The following is a 16,709-nucleotide window of genomic DNA, read 5'->3' as shown; positions in this document are numbered from 1 at the left end:
GGGTGGACAATTTGAAACATGTTTTCTTGTGGATACAATAATTGTCACTATTATTATTACAGCATATATACCAACGTGAATACTCAAAAAAAGACGAGATTGAAACTCCAGTATCTAGCTAATGTATTTCAATGGCGGCTCGCTGACGGCAAGACCGGAATCTTTCAATTTCAAAACGTCCGCGACCGAAACCGAAAAGACGCGACACGCTAGTCTCCCAGTCTCTCAGTTTCAAGTCATCCATAAAACAGTGGTACCAGTATCAGTAGATCATCAAAAATCAATTACAGGCTGCCAGAATATTCCCGTAAAGATATTACGGAAAAAGCTTAGAATGAAGTAGGAAAGCCAATGGGTTTGCTAGTTTGAGGTTATGAGATTACTAGGTTTCAGTAGCGCCGTGTGCGAAGCGGACGCTAAAAGAACGGATCGTCAGAATACAAGAGGCTTTCGAGATCAAAATGCATGTGGTTAAATTGGTAAAGCACATAAGTCAGAATCTGACAAATGTGGGTTCGAGTCCGTGTGTCTGAAGAGTTTCCGAATCATGAAAGTATGTTAAATAAAGAATGTTGCATTCTTAAATTCTGTGAATTATTCGTTGAATAAAAAAAATACATTCAACCAATTAAAATAAAATACAATAGTTATTTATTCCACATAATTTAATGTCATACAGAACCGGTTTCGTCCGCTTCACTAAGCATCTCAGTTGAGAATGTTTAAAGTAGATGGAACCTCCTCAGATCATTTTTAATATTGTGGGATAATAGTATGTAGCTACGTTCTTTCTACGTGGGTTCTTTCAATAATTCAACTTACATTTGAAATATTTTAGAGAGGTGTTTTTGGAAACAGCCTATTTAAGTTATTTATTGCTTATATTAACAAATTAATGCATCATTTTATTCATCAACAGTTCCACTAGATTATGATTGATTATTGATTTATATAAATAATTATTTGAAGTAGGTTGTTTCAAAGAACTCCCTTCTAAAAAAAATCAAATGTGAGTTAGAACAGTTCTACATGTCATGTACGCCACTGTCACAGCATCAACAAAGAGCTTCGGGTTCGGTTCTGGTCCGCCCGTTTCTGCGCATGCGCGGTTAACAATAATAATCAAGCCTACTTGCTCACATCTATCAAACCGTTGATTCTGGCTTCTACGCAGGCGCGGAAATAATTATTCCAGTTCCGCTACAGTGCCATTGATGCGATAGCAATTTCAAACGGACCGATCGAAAGCGAAACCTGTCTTGATCAGTGAAAGTCTCACATACCTTAAACTTAGTTGACTAGTTCCCATTTTATATATAATAATATGTAAGTATAGGAACAAGTGCACAAATTTTGGAGGACTTCCCATTTTATATATAATAATATGTAAGTATAGGAACAAGTGCACAAATTTTGGAGGATAAGTCAAAGACATCTGACGAAATTCTGTAAAAATCACCCCTATTGCAATGTGGGTAAAGTTAATATTTAACTACATATTATCATAATACCCATGTATTTTGCCTGTATGCCGCGCGGCTTTAGCATCGGCCTATGGCGTCGTGGGTCACAGATTCCAATCATGGGTCTGATAAGTACACAAATTGTTTTTCAAATTGCGTATGAGTCAGAGTATGGACCTATTAGGTTGAGCAAGTGGCTGACATCCATTTCTCGTAAAAACAAAATCTGTTAATACAAACCTCCACTCTGTGGAGGTCCATGTGATCTTATTAGGATCTAATATGATCTAGGAAAGAATATTTACGACAAACATTTCGCGATACAGCTGTAGGTGCACGCTAGCCGAATACAACAGAGGTCTTGCAGTCATATGGGGTCATCCATATATGATGTCAAACCAAAGGGGCAGGGGGTCTGATGCAATACATGACGTCACAAAATCAACAAAACATTATTTCTAATGGATTTAAGTTTTGTACTCAGGTTTTGTGTTCATGCACTGCCTGAAGATGCCGAAAGGCGAAACCCGGGTCGCAAAAAACGACTCAAATGGAATAGTACAAAACTTAAATCCATTAGAATTTAAATTCAAATTTCATCACCTTCGGTCGATAGTATTAATATTAAAACATTATTTGTTTTTGGAGAATAAATAATAAAATATTCTGTGAAAACTTTAAACTGAAAAGGGTCGATGAGAGATGGGGGAGATACCAAAAATCATGTAACGTCACATATGAACGACCCCTATAGTTGTTACCTACCCGTCCAAATGCGGATAAAAATTCTAATATTTTACATTTAATTAGTTATATTATCGTGATGTTTATATTTTAGTATTTATTATTAGGTAGTTACTACACGTGTTATAAACCATGCTATCATACGCCACAGTACGTCATACTAAAATAAATATAAATAATTGCAAGTAAGGGATTTTATTAAAATATTACCTACTATCGGTATTTACTGTAATGTTGATAAGGTTTTTAAGAAAATACTGTGAGGTCAGCAATACTTTTCTGCCAAAGTGACGCTAAGCATATTAACTTAGGTATAATATTGTGTTATGCAGAGAAATACCTACTTATCTGTTGGTTTTTATAATATCGATATAATAGAGGTCGTTGGTTATATGCATTAGATATTGAGCGCATCTAGTATATACACAAGGCTGCTATCGGCCGCTATCTGTCTAAAATGTCAAAACTGTCTATCTCGCTCTAAATGTTGACACAGCCAAGAGAGGTGCTGTTAAAACATAGTACTTAACAATTATAATACCTCAATACATACACAAATATGATAAACTAGCTACATTGTCTCTAATAGCGCCTGTACACGTGCATGGATTTACTGGCAGTAACATGGCATGTACTGGCGGTGTATGGTACTATTTCGTACTATTTGACAGGTAGTGAAAATCGGTCAACCTGTAGTTTGTTTTTTTGCCGACAGGTTCGCCACTATCGTTCTACTGCGCAGGCGTAAAACCAGAAAAATCCCTACTGTCACATGAAAATTCAGCTTCCAAACTTTTTTGATTCATGCATGCAATCTTGCCAACTGCAGGATAATACATGTTTACCCATACATTTTCTTACTGTCAACAGTAATTCCATGCACGTGTAAACGGGGTATAATGCTTAGTATAAAAAATATGCCCACATACAAATTATAAAACGATTTGTAAAATTTTACCACTGCACAAACGAAATGTAGGTGAGCAATATTTTGTTTGAAACTGAACGTACGTACACACATAAGCCAATATTGCTATATAATTAAATGTACTTTGGATAGCCAACACCGTAAAAATGTGTATGTTTTAATCACATGAAACAGTAAAAAAAAACAGGAATATATGGTCACATTTCCTGGTTTTTTTCAGTATATTTACACATGTTTTCCATTAGCGGTGAAATACAACAAAAAAAAAGCACTGGTATAAAAATAAATATTTGAATAAAGAGTTTTATTTTATAGAATGTTCATTTATTTGCAGATAGGTGTATATTGTAAAAGAAAAATGCATCAAGCGAAAATTTCATTCTCAGAGAACGAACCATATTTTACGAATTGTGTGTGTTAACTATATTTTATTTTATACAATGATTTTTCACGAATAAATCGACAGTCAATTGAATAGCATCTAGGCCTAAGCAATAGTAAAATTTACAAGTTTCGTTCAAGAATTTACTAGGCCTTACTTATAAAATTACTATTTAAAATACCAAAGCAGTCTTATCAGTTATCACTATGCAAGTATCTATTTAAGTAGCTAGTAACATAGATTATATCACAAATTGTAAATCAAAGTTAAGTGGAGACTATACTGTATTATTTATGTAGATAGGGGAATTAGGTTATCAGTCGTATCATTGAAATAATAATATAGTATGCCACTATTATGAATGTTATAATAATTGCAAACGAAAGAATTAGTCAGTTATTTAATGAAACAAGGTAACGTAATTAATGCACTCGAAATGCAACGCCAACAGAAAACCTTCTAGATATAATACGTAAAAATGAAGGCAAATAAGGTCATGAAAAATACCAAGTTACGAATATTGCAATATGTAATATATCTTAAATGTGTGTTGGCTAAATAATGATATTATAATATGACAATACTTATAGAATATAGTACATATTACCTATGTTAATTAAATACATATTTCAAAGTCTATCACGAATGCCAATGTATTAAAATTACTTGTACATAATAAATTAGATAGAATATCTCTTCATTTCTCTGTTCATATAAATATGAAAAATACTTATAATGTAAATAAAAAACAGACCAATTAGATAAATATCTAGAAAAATGGCATTTAAATAGACGTCATTCTTGCTGGGCGAAAGATGGCAGGTTTTATCTAATCATCTATCATTATTGTTGGGGTGTTAAAACCTCTGTGACAAAATTTAAATTTTATATTAGAGACAAAAAACAGTAAAGATCTGTTAACTGAAAGCCAGGCGGGAACAGCGGCCAGTTTTATAGTGATTTCGGCAAAATTCATGAATTCGAGAATGATAAACTAACCTAATCTAACAAATAATCCAGTATGTTGGCCATTTTCAAAACTTGCACTAAGCAGACAAGAACCACAAAAACTAATCTATGAGCGCAAAAATTAAGGTAGAATTTCGAAATATCACGGATGCCACGACTGTCTCCATTAGAGATATTACGGTCTTATTAAAATGAGTTATATTAAATCGGAGATTACTATAATTAATTATAACAAATAGGAAATATAAAAATTAACGTTTTAAGAAAATTGTCGTATAGGAACTTTTAACGTCTCAATATTAAATGAATAATGATGCAACATTCTTAAATCTTTTATATATTATTCAGTTTGAATAAAAAATAGTAACCTATTTATTGTACATGTATTATGGGTTAGTATTTAAGTTTATGCCTTGTTATTTTTACATACAGCGCGTTTTGGTTCGTTACACATGGCATTATCAATAGATAATATAAAATGTATCTTACAGTAAATTTTAATAATTACAATATGGTTTCAAATATGCCTACCTACATATTTTCTCGGTGAAAAAAAACTACCACAGAATAATTAAGAAAATATCAAATATTTGTACAAAATAACAACATGTTTTGATCTTTTTGTTGTATAACCACGATCGCCAATCGCATATCGATAATGGCAAATAACAGTAGTTCTAAATCTATTTACACTATAAAAATAAATAATAGTCAGCTGAAGGAAATATAAAACCGCAGATAATAATGTTTACCTAGAAAAGAGGAGAAATATTATATATGTATAAAACGAATGCACAAATCAATATGATTTGAGATTGTAGGCATGGCACATATAGGTAAGTACTATTTCTTGTACTTTCCTACGTATACTGCCCTCAGAATGAAGTTAACACATAGATTAAGAAATATAATTCCGATAAGCTATACCCCAATACACCACATTTTGAAGCAGGCTTTTGAATGTGCGATTGTCCTTCAAAAATGAAATACACATTATAGACGTGCAATAGTGTGTGTTGCAACCTTCAAATACACCAATATTGAATGAGCATCAGTGCATAAACCGAGAGCAATTGTCAGAACAAAGGACAAGCGTAGAATAAAGTATTATTGACACGTGTTTAAGTTTATCCCATATTCTTCCACACCCGAGATCGGTTGCTTGTTACTCCACACCCGTTAGGTATTTCAGTTCCCTTAATTCTGTGTTCCCTGGGAGTCACGTTTGGGAGGTTTGTTCGTTTTATATAGTTACTCTTAAAATACTTAAATCAAAAGTATTACGTACGCTTTTGTGATTTCTTAAATAAACTATCTGTACAAATAAATGTTGATAATATCCTTTTATGCGGACGAAACCGGTCCTGGTCATTATTCAACTTTTATTTTGAATTAGTGAATATTTCCGACAGCTTTTTCATGTTATAAACCTATTAAGTATTAGAAAATCATCTTATATCATATAAAATTGATTGCTTATGTTAACCTATGAAATATATATTATACTACATAGTTTACCTAGGTTTTTTCTCTTCATTATAAACAACTTCAGGTCGGTAATAAATTTAATACCAGCTGTGCAGAATTTCCGCGGGAAATCATAATAGAGCCGGATTCGCCATTTTGAATTCGCTGGCGGCTTGCCGACATTTTGAGTGACTCATTTCGAAAAAAGAACACAAGATATTATTATTTTTGTGTAAAAACAAACGGACGAGTAGCGGTAGAATCGCTTATACCCAGCTAGACAGCTCGAAATTCGATTAGAAAAAAGTAAAAAAAAAAACAAGTGAAACAGAATTGGTGTTTGACTTGGAAGTGACATAACATGGTCTTCTAATGATAGTTTAATTGGACAGAAATAACTCTCAGAATAGAAAGAAAAACAACGTATATAATAACATAATGAAAGTAGTTAGCTGTTATTACCATTCTATAATTCACACAACTGGTTTAATAATAATTCAATTATTCAAGTAATTACAGTCCTCAAGTTACAGAATAAAAATACGTGTTGTTATTTAGATGTGTGTTTAATCTCGTACAAGATCCCAAAGGTTGGGCGAAAGACTAGCATCCATTATTCGTAAAAAGGCGGTTTTGCTTTTTTTTAGTAATTTATATAATTATTATATTTAGAATTACAACAGGTCATGAGGCCCAATGACAGTAGTGTAGTAATCAAAGTGAAACAATCACAAATACACACACTTTGAGAAAATCACATACATATAATTGTGACCAGAACGGGAATAAAACCCGAAGCCCTTGGATGAAAAGCCAGCACCCTTACGCACTTCACTACGAGGGCATAGTTTAAAACCGAAATATACCTTCTTTTTACACGTGGTAAGTAAAGAGGTAAAACCTAAATATCATAGAAATATGTTAGCAGATACTAGCGAGGATTTGTCGTTAGTCATTATCTAGTCATTCCTTTCGACTAAAGACTGAATCTAAATATAAACCTTGAAAAAACATACAAGAGACTTGTTGTTAGCGTTGTGCAATACCTTAATCATCACGCAGAATCTCGAAATATATTAACTTATACATATATTATCAAAACCAGGAAACTACAGTACCTCGGCCACATTGTGAGGACAAAAGTACAGTATTCCCCAACCTGTCATTCAAGGAAAGATCAATAGTAAGTGTAGCAGAGGACGGCGCCGCAGCCGTGATTGGTACGAGAGCAGCTTAACTGAACTGTTTCGGGTAGCAGACGACAAAGCTAAGATCGCCTTGATGGTGGCCGACCTCCGCTAGGGGATGGCACAATAAGAAGAAGATACATTTCATAATTTTAGGGAAGATTTCCGATAAGCAAGGCCCTGTCAGAAGAACGCCCTGACCCAAGAATGTCAGTCTGGTTTGAGCTTGGTACTCCATCCCTGTTTAAACCAGCGACATGCAGGGAAAAGATAGCGAAAATCATCATCATTCTCCAAATCTAAAATATATACCTATTATATATCCATAATAACTCTACTTTGTAATTGTCCCACAGGGTGCTCCATAAATTTTAATGCGCGCCAATACGCACAAGAAACTAAAATGTTAAATGCCTTCCAACTTCCAACGCTACAGGGTGATAAATGATAAGCTGATAAGGCTCGATACCTCGTCTTGAGTGACAGTAAGATTTTAATTATGAATCAGTGGGAGGAAGGAGATATAAAAACTAAAATTAATATTGACCTATATATATTATATTATGTTGCAAGCCACTATTAAAGTCATAACTAATAATTAGTTTATAGCGAAGGAATCAATTGGTTGCTGAGAACGCAATGTGTTGTGTGACATTGTTAATTGAGCCTACATACTATCAACTAACTTATCCCATGTCCTTTGAAGATATTATATTACTAATAGTTAGATGAGATGACAGACATGGACATATGGACACTATCACTTCGGGTAACTTTGACCGATCAGTGTAACATTGACCTATTTATATCTGTATTCACGTACTTACGAACAAAGAAATAAGACGACAAGCAACAAGATGGACTTGCCATACTTTCGTGTTCATTTTTTTTTTTAAAAATTCGAATGAAGAACTTATATCTACTTATTAGCAGGCTTAAAAATATTTACTTTACGCAATTATTTTGGCTCAAAAGACGGTCCTGGAATTTTGATGCCTAATATTTTTTAATCTGAAGACGTAGGTTAAAATGGAGACAGTATCTACCTCCAAACATTCAAAAAACTTTAGGAAATACAAAACAATACAAGAACACTACACAACATATTTAATTTTCGCCATAAAGAAAATTAAAGGAGATATAAAGGAAATATAAATGGAGAAACATAATTAATTGTACATCAATCTAACCTAACCTAACCCTCCCAACCATTTTGTAAGAAAAAACAAGGGTATGGTTATTTTAAACAATATAGTATTCAGTAGGTAGCATAGCGCTGTTAGCTAGGTTACGGATAATTGAGAGGGTGGATAGATTCACGAGCGCACCAAAAAAGCTAGCATTTACTCGTCGCGGTATTGACGACATTTAATAGTCACATGAACTAATTTCAGAATTATTTATTTCGATGTCTGCAGATAAAAAAGTTTTTATAACAATATCAATGTATTTGAAACGAATAATGTTAAATTTAACTGCGAATTGAGAAAAATACTTTTATAATATTATGTATTAAGTATTTTCTTATCGAATATAGTTTCCGTGACGCAAAGTATGTAAGAAAGACGTACTCAAGTATTTAGATTACTTTCCATTACATAGCACTGAGTTACACGAGCTTAGAAATTCAATAATATTCGCAAACAAAAATAATAACCGTGACGTTTCTCATATCCCACTGGCTGCGGCATTTCAAATTCCAATGCAACAACACGCGAATACACAATATTATATTATTAAAACAAAAAAATACATTCCGATTACGACAGAGAATCGTGCCGATGTGATAATATCCACGAGATATTTTCACATAATTAGCAATAAAACTCAACAGCTAACTATATTGATGTGTAAATGGCACAGCTATTCTCACATGGTTGTGAATAAACTTGAACAAGTGGGTAGGACAGGACCTACCAAGTTAATTATATTCCTATTATTAACACTACGTTCTGATTTTAATAAGAGAAATAACAACTACGAAGAGAATAGTTACATAAAAGAGAACATGTATCATATTAATTAATCGTATATAAATTTAGTGATAAATTAGAATTTAAGTTAATTGATACTATTTCAAAATAATATACACTATCCTAGTATGTAGTAGGGTAGAGCGGGGTCATTTGAGCCACGGGGTCACCTGAGCCACCCGTAGTATCACTCTTACGCTGCATTATAGATACAAGCGGTGGATTCCGAACGAAGCAGGAGGGGTAGACAGCCAATCCACAATTGCATCAGTCACCGTCCGGTGTTCGATGTGACTGTGAACGTGCGATGTTACTATTTTCACGCCAAAAGTAAAGAAAGCAGTTCCTCATACTTTTTGGTCTCAAGACTCTCAAGCACATGTCTGTGGTGTTACGGCAATCAAGTAAATGTATTTTGATTTAGAAATGGTGTGTTTATGCGATGACAGTATCAAAAATAATATATTTTCAATAGTCTTTGGGTGGCTCAATCCAATTAGTAATAATTTGGGGAAGGGGTCATTTGAGCCATAACAAACGTACACCTGAATGTAACAGATACACCTGAGAAGGACCAGCTTGCTGCAGAACAAAGTAAACGGAAAAGTGAGGGTAGCAAGAAGATAGTAAAGTCGAAGAAACTGACAGTGAAGAAAGCTATTTTGAAGAGTTCCTCTGAATCTGATGAAGAAGATGATGAAAAACCTTTCTACGCCCACTGGCTCAACTGACCCCATTGGGTGGCTCAGTTGACCCCACCTAGTGGGGTCAACTGAGCCATCTGGCATTTGTGACATTAATGTAAATTTAGTCTTGTAAACATCGTCTTTGTTACAGTTTTTTGATGAAGTTACATGACCAAATAAACAACTTAACTGGTTTAAAAGATATCATTTCTTATTTCTTCATTAATTAGAAGCTATACTGCTTTGAGCAAAATCATGATCAAGTGACCCCGCTCTGCCCAACCTACAAAGAGAATTCTGGACAAATCTAGTCATCTAGTGTTACGAGAAAGGTAGAGAACGTCAAAACCGTAGATCTGGACAGACAAAGTTAAGTTATGCGCAAAAAACGCACGGGGACCGAGAGAAATGGACTCAGGGTAAGGCTTCATCTAGCAGTGGATTCTCCATGTGATAATGTATCTTAGTCTGAACTAGGCATAATAGATCGATAGGTTAAATTGAGAAACTATAGCCCCTCAAATAAACCATTGATGATTTGAGTTATCCCATCTTCACCCGTCATGTATATGCAGCCGCAATTTGTACACGGCCGCCTTCAATGATGCCATAAACATGTTAGAATGACATCAAAGAGAAGGTAACGCCTTCAGAAAAGTCCACCAGACAAGTTAAGACGTTAATATTTTCCAAGAAAATACTATGGCAATATGAAGGCTGAGGGAAATATCTTCGCCATATATATCAAAGAAAACCTTAATTGCATTATCTGCAATAGCCATTTCATCTAATATTAGATCGCATTAAAGCATGGGTGGCCAACCTTTTTAGCAGCCGGGCCAGATTCTAAAAATGAGATTTCCTACCGGGCCGCACAACCGATTTTTTTTATTATACAAAACAAAAAAGAAATATAGAGATGAGAAATATTATATATATTAATAAAATAAAACAAAAACGATAATCAAACATATTTTTTGGATTAGACTTTTTTTAAATAATAAAAAATAAACAAAATAATATAAAAATAATAAATTGTAGTGAGAAGTTTGATTTTGTGTGGCAAAACTAAATGCATCAATATCGATATCGAGTGAGGTTGTTCCTACACGCAACTGTATTTTTTTCCAAATGCACATCAGTGATTCGTGTTCTCACTCGAGATTTGATATGCTTCATCTGACTAAAAAGCTGTTCACACGTGTAAGTATTCCCAAATAGCGAAGTCATCATTAGAGCATGTTTGTAAAATGCAGGATATTTCTCCTAGTCCAAATATGTTTTGTAAAACTCTTTCAAACCACCCTAATGGAATTTCTCCTTTAACTGTTCATCGCAATATATTTCACAATGTTCCATTTGTAAATTTCCCGGTAATAAATTCACGTCTACGGAGAATGGTGTTGCAAATGCAGCAAAAGGCACACGGTGGTTTTTAAAATCTTGAGCCAATATCGAATCTCAATTTGCGAAATTAGCATATCTATCAGCAGCATTTGATTTTATTTTTATATTTTCTCACTGCTCCACGGGCCACAAGTTGACATCCAGTGGGCCGCATTCGGCCCGCGGGCCATGGGTTGGCCACCCATGCATTAAAGCAAATCTGTATTCATGTAATAAAACTATTATCTAAGTAAGAAATCCGTTGCAAGCAACAGCAAGGGTTAATTAACTGAACATTTGGTCGACAGTTAGTAAGTATCTAGTGTAGTTTAGATATTGATATTTTTTCTTGAATTGAACGTCCTAGACACAGTTGTTTGGCCTATAATTTACGTTTCCGACTTTCCCACGCGGCAGTAACATTTAGAAAATCAGATTAGTCGAGTTTCAAGTGGAAAGAAGCCAAAAAAATATATATTACATATTTATAACAAAAAAACATCAGTAGGTGCGGAAAACGGGACATTTTCACTGAAAATTTGACAGAGCTACCATTTGCCATTGAACTAAAAATCATGCGCGTCTAACTATCTGGACAGTGATTAATTATCTGGAAATTAGATTATAATTTCAATGTATTAGATTAGACAATTTAAAATTAATACAATCGTATTGCATTGTATTTTATTGGTTGATAAAACACGTCATAAATATGTTCCATTGTATAACAGATGGGAGCCCTAAAAATGTACTATTTGACACATAATTATAACAATTTGAAAAAATAACTTTATTAAAAAAAATCACAGGCAGATATAATGACACTGTCCAGATAGTCAGATTTTTATATTACTTATATACATTTGAACAAGGGCATTGTAAAATTACATAAAATCGTGGAATACACATTTGTAGAATAAGCGACGTAGTTGAGACAATGATTATACGTAATAACTGGTCGTTTCTTTAAATTTGCATAATATATAATGATGTTTCATGAAATAATACATTTTACTGAAAGTTGCCATTCACTAATCATTTTTTTTAAACGTCGCTTAATCTTCAAATGCATAATTATTGTATATTATTGTTAATATGTTAATTTCATAAAAATATACACACATGCATTAAGTTATTGTTGACAAGTTTAAAAGTAATAGAATTACGACATCCATCTATGTAGTGACAAACCTTTTTCTGGAATCCATATTTTAACGCAACGAAACCGGTATTAATCAATCAAGTGTTATGTGTAAAAATAATAACAAATACAACATAATTAAATGATAAAGGATGTTTTAAATTCTTGTAACCAGTAAATATTCATTAATGATAATGTATTCGAAGAAGCATCTTGAGTAGGTATGCTGTATCGTATTTTAATACATCTTTATCCCGTAGTATGAAACATAAAATATGTTATTAAGTTGTTTCGCCATCACTGTTATTATAATAGACTTATAGTCATCAAAACTGTATTAAGGGGTTTGTGAACATCTCTTCTTGACATAAATGTGATGATGCCTGACGCTCAGTGTGTATTCTGTATATACATAATATATGCAGTAGAATCCAGCGTTTCCACAGTTTTCATAGTATTTTTTTCGTGCTGCCATCATATATTTGATACAGCTATATAGCATTTAGATTATAATATTTTATCTTGTTATTTGTTCTTCTGCGACAAGTTTACTACCCTTTAAAGGAAAATAGTTTCATATTGTCTCTATATTAAATGCAATCGTAAACATTATATTATTCTTCGTCTTATTTTTGGTTCATCGAAGTTAACATTGATTATATTATACATAATAAAGAATATTGAAGTGACAAAATGGCGGCAATGACTCAGCATTGATACATAATATCATACGAAAACTTAACATTCGCATTTTCCTATGTTCAACCAACAATAATCCAACAGAGCGACATATATTATCCAGTAGTATTTGACCAAATACACGTATCAAGTTATATGTGAACATTGATATAAGTAATTCCGAGGGTAAATAGGAGAGTCATTTAGGTTCTCGCGGTGTCAGTTTTTTGCATAGTGTTACTTAACTTCAATCAGAGTAGTGAATGATACACCGTTTGAAACGTAAGGTTACTCTCACGCTCATTAAAAAATATTTAAAACTGTATTAATGTCAAACTCAACTTATTTCTTTCTTTCGCCCATTCAAGTAGATACATAAAATATTTAATTTATCGGTGTGACGTTTTACGTAAAATTTTCAAAAAAGCAAATTATCTGTTTCGCGAAAACTTCACTTAGTGTATAAATTTACAACACGTCCAATTGGGTTTCCGAGTATTGACAAGGTGTCACTGATATTATAACAGATTTTATATCAATTGAAGCCAATCAGCAATCGATTAAATTATATTGCATGTCATATTGTCCTCTTACATTCGCCATTTCAGTAGGTAGATGCTTCGGTTACGTACCAACATCATAATATGTTGCAGAAATTATTGCTTGGTAAAAAGTCATGTATTTTTAATGATTAAGTAACCCATTCTAAAGTTTTTTACTCGCTAATTCTTATGTTTTACGGCTATGACAATTCACGGACTTCGTCATTCTTTGTTCCAGTCATTATCATGATAATTGAATTTAATTTGTATGCAAGTATATGCAGTGACGTGCGCGATAGAATTAGTCAAAATCAACAGCAGTTGAACCATGCCACGCGTGGTAAAGCAATTTTTAATCACAGGGCACTACATTATCAATTAAAGTAGTAAAACATTCATAGAAACATCTAAGAATGAGAAAATCAAATACAATGTATTGTGATCATATTGAAAATAGAAGCACAACCCTCGGTATGAGACTACGAGGGTCTTAAGTATTTTATATCACACAAGTGTTATCTGCTAATATTATTTTTAAAATTACATTCATTCTTCTCAACGACAAAATGGTGGTAGGCCGTATATTCTACAGATTTTAATTATATCAAGATTTTTGCGATCCAGATAATGGCAACACGAAAAAATATATCTTTGCTAGTCAGGAATAATTTGGCGATCGTATTGAAATGAATCCAATTAAGTGTGAGAAGGTAAATAGTAGAAAACAACTGCCAGCAATTGTAGTTTATCTAATTTTTAACGGTGTGTTACTACATAACTTCCAGTTCATTGAACAGATAAATATTACACCTAGTTTGATTGCTATAGTAAAGCCATTGTATCAATAATAAGAACGATTTAGAGATTCTTAAAAAAAAACATTTTGAATATTAAACTGTCCAAACCAAGATTAGTTTTTTTTTAATCAAATTTAGATATTACAGTGATCGGGACTGGTTTCGCTACTTTTTAAACGCTCCAGTCACTCTGCCGAATAAAATATTATCCACGGAACATAGGCAGTATATTTTTGTTCATTGTCACGTAACTGCTTCATAAAGCAAGCAAAACAAACTGGAACATTAATAATTATAATATACACACTACTGTCTAGCCTCTAATATTTGGTATATTGCAAACAAGAGAGTATGTACTACGTCAATTTGATCAACTTTATTGTTAAACTTTCAACAGAAGCTAGATGAAACAAAATAATCGTTAACAATAGCAAAGTAGTTATAATTAACTAATATATTCATCAAATATATTGGGAATTATCGCGATTAATATATTTAATGGACAATGTTAAATAATATAATTTTTTGGTGAAAATATATTATTTTAATTATAATGAAACCTGTACTAATCATTATTAAATTACGTTCTAGTTGGAATTTTTCATAGTTTCCCTACAAAATCATTGACTACGGTTTTATTTCAGTTTGACGTTAGTGCCATTTTTGTATGGAAGAAACAAACATATCTACCAAGTTTTATATTCATGAAAATTAGTGCAGTATTCCTAAACCGCAATTTCATTTGTTCATGGTTCATGTCTATAAAATAACGTTTTCATCAACATCTAAGGTGTTGAATGAATTAAAATAATCAATTCAAGACAAAATACTGCTTCATATAATGATGCATTTTTTTTATCGAATACGGAGATGGTCGGGTTAAAAAAAAACTATTTACAAAAGCGCTGGATATAATCAAAAGATATTTAAGTTTCAAATTTTTTTTAAATGAAAAATAAAAATTGAGCTGTCCCCCCGTAAATATGGGCCGACTAATTATTTAGTCCTCCCGTGTGTCGCATTGGCCACGTCACTGGCACAGGTCTATTACGTAAGCTGCATTGTGTTACGATATCCTACTGCAACGCCGTGCATAGAGCACTGTTCCGACCAGATGCAGAACTTAATTATGCAACATTGCGCTCGTTCGCAACACGAGAGAAAGGCCTATAACACTGGTAAATAGCAAGTGTTTTGTATCAACCTTAACACAATTCCAGTGCATTATGAAAACGTAATTAGACAATATATACAGGTAATTTACTGGCTGGATAGCAGTATTGCCAACTTTATTTGTCAAAAAATGGCAAAAAGGGTAGATTTTCACTTTACTAAAAACTTGGAACAGTTAACAGTTTCTAAGCTAAGAGCACCCACGATGACCGCGAGGTTTGAGCGTCGACCTATAGTGTCGTGGGTCCCAGATTCGAATCCTGTGTCTGACAAATACACGTCATATTGTTTTTCAATTTGTGTTTGAGTCAAAGTATGGATCTAATAGGTTGAGCAAGTGGCTGACACCCATTTCTCGTAAAAATAATATCCGTTAAGGGGGGACATGCTCGTCGAAGGTCAAAATTGAGTTTTTATTGTATTTTCAAACCATGATCCTGGAGATTATCAATATAATTTTTTATCGTAAATATTTTACAAAAATTATCTCGTAATAAATTATGCTAATGGTTTTATAAATGCGTTTAAAAATTAATAAATGTAAAAAATCTTAACACCACTGCACAATTATGTACCGAAATATGACTATATTCTAAAACATTAGAGCGAGAGGTTTAAAAGAATACTATTTTATGTAACAAAAATACTTCATGCAGTCATCAAATGTTTAAAATAACTATAAAGGATAATAAGGCTTCAAAATTATATAAATAGATCATCTACAACGTTTAAGGAGTGTCCATGATCATGGTTTGAAAATACAATAAAAACTCAATTTTGACCTTCGACGAGCATGTCCCCCCTTAAGTAATACAAACCTCCACTCTGCGGAGGGAGACCCATATTATCTTATTAGGATCGGACATGGTCATGGTTGAAAAACAATACGTACCTACGATACAAAGCCTCAAATTGATTGACATTTAAAATGAAAGAAATTATAAATTTACCGTAAATACGTCATCGTCACATATGAGTTCGTAGATACTTTTTATTTTCTTATTGTATCAGTGTCGATTACACACGACATAAGATTGTGCCATTTATATTCAATTCTAAATATATGAAATTATAATATAGTAACATTTACAGTAATTATTCCAATTTAATAACGACCGGGACTGGTTTCGTTCATTTATAGACATATCATCAACTGAAATCTATAATAAGTATATTTTATTTAAGTAGAAATG

The sequence above is a fragment of the Rhyacophila brunnea genome, unplaced genomic scaffold (assembly GCF_057557595.1).
Source record: "Rhyacophila brunnea isolate RB1 unplaced genomic scaffold, BYU_Rbru_1.0 scaffold_20, whole genome shotgun sequence".
NCBI lineage: Eukaryota > Metazoa > Arthropoda > Insecta > Trichoptera > Rhyacophilidae > Rhyacophila > Rhyacophila brunnea.
The sequence above is the reverse complement of the archived record's forward strand: the minus strand, read 5'-3'. Positions refer to the sequence as shown.